An 8,248-nucleotide genomic window follows, 5' to 3' on the forward strand; every position below is an offset into this window, starting at 1 on the left:
CAAGACAAATGACTTCTGCTTCTTAAAAAAATAAAAGAAAATTGATGTAAGGAGTACTGGAAGAGTTAGCTACAGCCATAAAAAAGAAAGATATCTTACCTTTTTTAACAGAATGGATGGACCTGGAAAGTATTATACTAAGTGAAATAAGCCTGTCAAAGAAAGATAAAATCCATTTGATCTCACTTATATGTGGAATTTAATGAACAAAGTAAACAAACAAAACAGAAACAGACTTATAGATACAGAGAGCAGACTGACAGCTGTTCAGAGGAGAGGGGGTTGGGCTCTAGGTGAAATGGGTGAAGGTGTTAAGCAAAAAATACAAAATAAAAAAAGACAAAAACAAAACAAAACACATAGACACAGACAACAGTATGTGATTATCAGAAGGAAAGGAGAGTGGGGCAGGAAGAAGAGGTAAAGGCGGCATAAATTGTTACAAAAAAATATGACTTCAGGTGGTAAACACATACAATATACAGAGAATGTATTATAGAATTGCACATTTGAAACATATGTAATTTTATTAACCAATGTAACCCCCCAAAATCAATAAAAATATATTTAAAATGATGTAAGGATAAACAAGGAGGGATAAGAATCCTCAATTTTATTTTATTTTAATTTTTACCCAAGGATATTTTTCCATTGATTATTTTTTTAGAGAAAGTGGAAGAAAGAGGGAAAGACAGAGAGAAATATTGATATGAGAGAAACACATCCATTGGTTGCCTCCTGCACAAGCCCCGACCAGGACCCAGGCCAGGGAGGAGCCTGCAACTGAGGCAGGTGCCCTTGACAGGAATCAAACCTCGGACCCTTTGGCCAACACTCTATCCACTGAGCCAAATTCTTGCCAGGTAGGGCCACAATCCTCAATTTTTTTTTAATTAAATCTTTATTGTTCAGATTATTACATTAGTTACTCTTTTTTCCCACCATAACTCCCCTCCACCCAGTTCCAACCCCACCCTCTGCCCTCACTCCCCACCCACTGTCCTCATCCACAGGTGCACGATTATTGTCTAATCTCTTCACTCACCCCCACACTCCTTTCTCCCCCGCCCCCCAAGAATAGTCAGTCCATTCCCTTTCTATGTCCCTGATTCTATTACAATCACCAGTTCATCAGATTATTTATTCACTTGATTTTTAGATTCACTTGTTGATAGATGTGTATTTGTTGTTCATAATTTGTATCTTTACCTTTTTCTTCTTCTTCCTCTTCTTAAAGGATACCTTTCAGCATTTCATATAATACTGGTTTGGTGGTGATGAACTCCTTTAGCTTTTTCTTATCTGTGAAGCTCTTTATCTGGCCTTCACTTCTGAATGATAGCTTTGCTGGATAAAGTAGTCTTGGTTGTAGGTTCTTGGTATTCATCACTTTGAATATTTCTTGCCACTCCCTTCTGGCCTGCAAAGTTTCTGTTGAGAAATCAGCTGACAGTCATATGGGTACTCCCTTGTAGGTAACTGATTTTCTTTCTCTTGCTGCTTTTAGGATTCTCTCTTTGTCTTTTGTTCTTGGCATTTTAATTATGATGTGTCTTGGTGTGGTCCTCTTTGGATTCCTTTTGTTTGGGGTTCTCTGCGCTTCCTGGACTTGGAAGTCTATTCCTTTCACCAAGTAGGGGAAGTTTTCTGTCATTATTTCTTCAAATAGGTTTTCAATATCTTGCTCTCTCTCATCTTCTGGCACCCCTATAATTCGGATGTTGGTACGCTTGAAGCTGTCCCAGAGGCTCCTTACACTATCTTTGTATTTTTGGATTCTTTTTTCATTTTGCTTTTCCGGTTGGGTGTTTTTTGCTTCTTTGTATTTCAAATCTTTGACTTGATCCTTGCGACCCTCTGGTCTGCTGTTGGGAGTCTGTATAATATTCTTTATTTCAGTCAGTGTATGCTTAATTTCTAGTTGGTCCTTTATCACAACATCGAGGGTCTCATTAGATTTCTTGAGGATCTCACTACATTTATGGGCGGTCTTACCAGTCTTTTCGAAGGCCTTACTCAATTTATCGGCGGCTTCTAAACAGTTCTTTAAAGACCTTAAAAGTGTGGTTTTGAACTCTATATCCAAGTTTGCTTTCCTCCAATTCTGTCGTTTGTGTCCTGTTTCTTTGTCTAGGCATTTTTTATGCTTCGCTGTGTCAATAGAGTGCCTATCTGTGCTAAGTGTCCCAATTACCTGAGGTAGACACTCTTGGTGCACCCCCTTGTGGGCTTTGTGCACAGTCTTGTTGTAGTTAAGCCTTGATTGTTGTAGTTATCACTGTGAGGAATTGACCTCCAGGCAAATTGGCAGTGAGAATCAGCTGTGTCTGCGGTGGAAGAACTTCTGTGCTGGAGACACCCCTCTGGGGCTAGACTTGCTTCGATGGGGCTTTGGTGCTCACTGAGTCTGCCCCCTGAGTGTGTCTTTTATGGTTCCACGGAGCTGCAAACTGGATGGTCCCACTCTGACCTCTGGGCTTCCTGGCTCCTGGATTTCTAGGGAGGTGCTAATCTAGCCTTTGCCTGAGGCTATCCAGCAAAAGCCTCCCTGCAGGGCTTGGGCGGGGCAGGTCCCACAGGATCAACAGGGCGGGGTTAGCAATTATGGCTGCTCTCAGTCTTGCCCTCAGAGGCTCTGCTTCTCAGTGTCCCAGTAATCGCTGCAAGCCCCACGGAGAGAAAGCTGCCCTAGGGTTCTGAGCGATGCCAGACAGTCCCGCTTCTCCTGTATGAGTCTGGGTCCTTAGAGACTCGTCCGGAACTGGAGCTCAGAGCCTGAGACTCCCTCCCGATTGAAAATGACAACCGCGCCCTCAGCCTCCAGCCCGCTCCGCATGCACTCCGCACCTTAGTATTTTACTTCAGCACTGCGCCTCCTCTGAGCCTCGGTATGCTTTTCTCTTTCCTCCTAGTTGTAGAACTTCCACTCAGCCAGCCTTCCTGTGGTTCTGGATGATGTCCGTTCCGTCTTTTAGTTGTATTTTTGAAGTGGTTGTTCGAGGCAGCAATCTCTGGTGTTTACCTATGCCGCCATCTTGGTTTCTCTCACAATCCTCAATTTTAAAGGAGCTTTGAGACACGTAAACAAAATGCAATTTGAATAATTATAGGATTCTGATTTGAGCTGGATTACTGATAATAACTAGATAATTGATCACCTAATTAAAATGATAAAGTGCTATGATGGTGTGATTATATTAAAGAAAAATGTTTTTCATCATTTAGAAACATTTTGAAAGAATGTACAGTAAAACTATTTGAAGCTTGGGATTTAATTAATGCAAGGAAGAAAAAGAGAGCTGCTGTATAGATGAAACTTGATTAGCCCATGCTAAAAATTGTGGAAGCGGAATAGTGAATACAGGGAATATATTAACCTGGAATCTGTTTTGGCTTAGGTGCAGAATTCTCCATAAAGAGCTTGAAACACTTCAGCCAGCAGGTGATGACAAATGGAAATGAGTGCTATAATATCAAATATTAATAATTGACAATGTGTAAAACACCAATAATATTCTGTTAAATTATAAAAATGTATCTTTTCTGTTGTTTTGGTGATGTATATGACCAGATAAACCCTGTTTGTTGTAGTTGTAGTTTCTACATTATTAGAGAGTTAGATATCTTATAAATACTCACAAATAGAGATTTAGTATATCCCCAGAAGAAAACAGAATTACAATTATTTTTCTCCTAATTTTCAGTTGTCACTTTCTACCTAATATAAGAATTTTTCAATTGTTGCAAATAGAACATAAAGGGGCAATGCAGCAGGTAATAATTTATATCATGACCTTTCTTCACTAATGTATTCTCTGATGACAGTAGTGACATCAAAAAGTTTAGCTATAGTTTTAAAGTTTCCTGCAAAAACCCAAATCAGCAACAATGTTTTTGTGGGTTTTTTTGCCCTTTATTTATACATCCTGGTAATACATGACATTTGTAAGCAAAGTAAGAATATTATGTACAACAATGTTTTATTTAAAATAAAATAATACACTCCATATTCACACATGAGCACATGCTTAGGTACACATATGGGGGTATTTGTACTCACTTGTGAACACTGTTTTCAATGCAGTAGATGGAGATCACTTTTTTATCTTGAAAGAAATAATTAAAGCTAGATATCGCTGCCACTCCTCATTAATTTAAAGAAATTCCAGCATTCTTCTTAATAATTTCTCCTATATCTTATTGGATATGATTTATTACAAGAGATAATAGTTTATAAAAGTGAACCAGTAATTTCTTTGATAATATATCCTAACACCATCTTCATGCTCAGCCAAATATATTGGCTATATACAATTTTGTTAAATAATAAAAATAGTTAAACAATTTCTGTTGACCTTTAAAGGCCAGTGCCTCAGGATATTCTGGCAATATGACACAATGTAATAGGTCTGTTTTGAGCATTAGGGATCATTCAAACCAACTGACAAATATTACAAATGAAAATAATTTAAAGTTCAAGGAATTAAGTAATCTGATTAAGTTTAAACAAATATACATAGGATTCTTTGAAGATAGATTGCATTGAATGCACTCCTTGTTGTTTATTTTTTTTTAAATTTCTATGCTGTTATGTCAACTACTTATACACACAGCAGAAAGAACATCAACATAAGGTACTAGGTTATTTTCTTGAGATTAATTCATAATTTCATAGTTACAAATCCATTGGCATCTTACCAATGAAAATTAATATCACACAAAACAAACTGAAATATACTTAAAGTCACTTTAATATCAAGAATTAAAGAGTTTGGGAATATTTCATTAACCTGGGGGTTGGTGTGAGAGAAACATAAACATAGTTATCAATTTAGCCTGAATGAAGACAAAAACTGTTTCAGTTTTATATAGAGATACAGGCAATACCACAAATTTATTTTTATTTTATTTGTATTGATTTCAGAGAGGAAGGGAATGAGAGGCAGACAGATAGAAACATCAATGATGAGAGAGAATCATTGATCAGCTGCCTCCTGCACACCTCCTACTGGGGATCCAGCCCACAACTCACAACTCAGCATGTGCTCTGACTCAGAATCAAACCCTGAGCACCTGGTACATAGGTTGATGCTCAACCACTGAACCATGCCAGCCAGGCCAGGAATTTATTTTAATACAAAGTACATAATTTTAAAAACTAAACAATCCTATTAGTAGAGCAAAATGCAGATGGTTTTTAGGTTAAAATCAACATTTTAAAATCGATTTGATTAATTTTTCAGTTTGCTTCCTAAGAAGTTATAAACTGGAGGAAGAAATTAATGTCACAATCTCTTGAACCTACTAATGGAGAAACAACTGATTGTAGTTTTCATAGTGTAACCTCAAGATACTGCTCCATGAAGGGCCTTTTGCTTTATAAAGGGTGATAGGTGAATGATGGGGAATGTTTGTTATATATTCATGGATGTCACCTAGGCCATTTTATCCTTTGGAGTCTAGGTAGATTGTAGTCCCTTATGATTACTTGTATTGTATGCCCAAACAGCCTGGGTATGGTTTCTTATAACCCAAATAAAATGAAGTTATTTCCTGAAACTACATTACTCTGTTTATTTGGCCCTGATTCTCTTTAACAATAGCTTCCAACATTAGATAATGTATTTTAGCGTGCGTTTCTCCCTGCCAGCATTTCAGTATCTATGCATTTATACATTTTCATAACACCTGTTTTTTTTTCAAATGGCATTATGCCTTTGCACATAAATTCTTCTCTTTTCCTTGTCATGTCTGCTAATCTTTTTGCTGTTGTTGCTGCAGTTGGCACTGCAAGTTCAATTTAACTTATGAAAATCAAGCTGTCTATTCTGCTTCATTCATCATCATCAACCAAAATTATTCTGGAATCAAAACTTGTTTTCTATTATCTTGTTATTTTTTGGTATGATATATGGAAGAGAAAGTAGACAGTGGCGGCACATTGGATTGAACTGTAGTTTATAGCAAACATCTGTCTCGGCATAGTAACCTTGTGGGATTCCTGCAGGCTCTTATCTAAAATCAAAATGTAGGCAGAAGTTCTTTTTTTTTTGCCAAATGTTCTTTAGATGCAGAACTCAGTATGAGGGTCATCAAAAGAAAATCGAAGTGTCAAGTACACATAGATTATTTATACTATAATTACAAAAAGTTTAAATATCAAGTATGTCTGAAGTGTAATAAATAACTCCAATTGAATTTTAAAACTTCTAGCTGTAGTCTGGCCGGTGTGGCTCAGTGGTTGAGCATCAACCTATGAACGGGGAAGTCACAGTTCAATTCCCAGTCAGGGCACATGCCCAAATTGTGGGCTGAATCCCCAGGAGGGGGCATGCAGAGACAGCTGTTCAATGATTCTCTTTGATCATTCATGTTTCTATCTCTCCCTCTCTCTTCCTCTCTGAAGTCAATAAAATATATTTTTTTAAAAAACTTCTATCATTATATTTTGAAGTAAGATAATCTATTTAATAGATCACAGGATATTTCTGATAAACATTTGGGGGGAACAATTGAAGAAGAGTGGTTCAATTTTGTTGGAAACTTAGGAGAGATGTAAAAGCTCACTCTTCTAGTACAAAGGATCAGGAAAGCATTCTTCATCATATTAAGATCTAATAATGAATGTAAAGTAAATATCATATTTCCTCTGTGATTGTAAAAGGAAATACATAGTTGCTGCTTCTCTGCTATCTGGATGACATCTCAATTCAGCTCAGTCCTTTTATTCCACTGTCAAATGCTTGATATTGAAGGGCTCCTTAGAGGTCCAATAGTTCAACTTCTGACCTTTCGCAGAAAAACTTACTAAAACATCCCAGAGATGAAGTCAATTTGGTACCTTTCATGAAGGAGAAAGAAAGCCATTCCTCTGGTTAGGGAATTCTTATTCATATTGAACAAAAATTCTACTATTTATTCACCTAGATTTCTCTTTTGAAGTTAAACTTTGATAAAATTATAAATCCTACAACCATACCAAAAACTCTTCACATATTTGGGGATATCCATCATGTCCTAGAACCTTCAATGTATCAGATGAAAATTTCTTATTTACTTCATTGCTCTTCCCTCACGGTTTTCAACTTCTATATATCATGTTCGCCCACATTTTATTATACTACAATTATGTTTCTTAATATATCTATTAAAATTTAATTATGAACAATTTTCAAGATGTGATTGAACCTATGGCAAATCTTTACCTTTTATTTTTTAGAATATTATATTTTCTTTAACTCCACTTCAAACTGCAATATTTTGCCAACTATTTTATACTAGTGGCTCATGTTGAACACATACTTATAAAAGGCACAGTTATTTTATTCATTTATCCATTTGCTAAATATTTAAAAATACATGCTATTACTTCTACATCTGGTTAAAAACTGTTAGGTGATGGGAAGATAAGGATTTTAATATAGTTGGTGAAACAGATAAATTCATATAAAGTTCAATAAAATACAAATAGTATGCAATTGGATTACAGAGGAAGGTTATTTAATACATACTGTGAATCAGAGAAGGTTTCCTGGGAAGTGCTATATAAGCTACTTCTTGAGGAGGTAATTGGAGTAGAAAGCACAAAGAAGTGAAGTAACAGGATGATTCCTTGGGAAAGCGAAAGGGTTTATGAAGTATACGGGGACATTAAGCTAATTTAAATAAAAGACAATGCTTAAAACAATATTCTTTCCAAGGTTGTAGATGAAGTTTAACCCATCCCCAATTCCCTTTTTGATTATAAAGATGACCTTTTTTAAAAAGTGCAATGAAGGACTTCTATTAAAAGATGATAGATTGACTTCAAATGCATCTCTTGTATTTCTCCAGAAAACCTACTGTAATAAAAGTAAAGGAATAAAAAAAACCACATAAATCCAAATTAACAAAGAGTATAAGAGTAAAGGTGTACATTAATGTATTAGAGATTTCAGTATGCTTCTGTAGGATGGAAGCTCTGTGTGTGTGTTAGGCGGGGGAGCGGGGAGGGGGGAGGTGGAATAATCCCACAGCCTAGAGGGAATACTAACGAGGAGGTAACCAATTTGACTCCTTACTCCTATCCAAAAAAAAAAAAAAAAGCTCTGAACATGCTAGCTACTTACTACAATAAAAGCCAGAACAAAAGACAGGACAGAAAACAGTGGGATTAAGATTAAATCTGTATGTAGAAAACACTACAACCCTTTTTTCCACTTTCAGGTTATATCTCCTTAGCAAGAAGTCCTTAAGCTTCCATTTTAGA

This window comes from Myotis lucifugus, unplaced genomic scaffold (genome assembly GCF_000147115.1).
Source record: "Myotis lucifugus unplaced genomic scaffold, Myoluc2.0 scaffold_10, whole genome shotgun sequence".
Taxonomy (NCBI): domain Eukaryota; kingdom Metazoa; phylum Chordata; class Mammalia; order Chiroptera; family Vespertilionidae; genus Myotis; species Myotis lucifugus.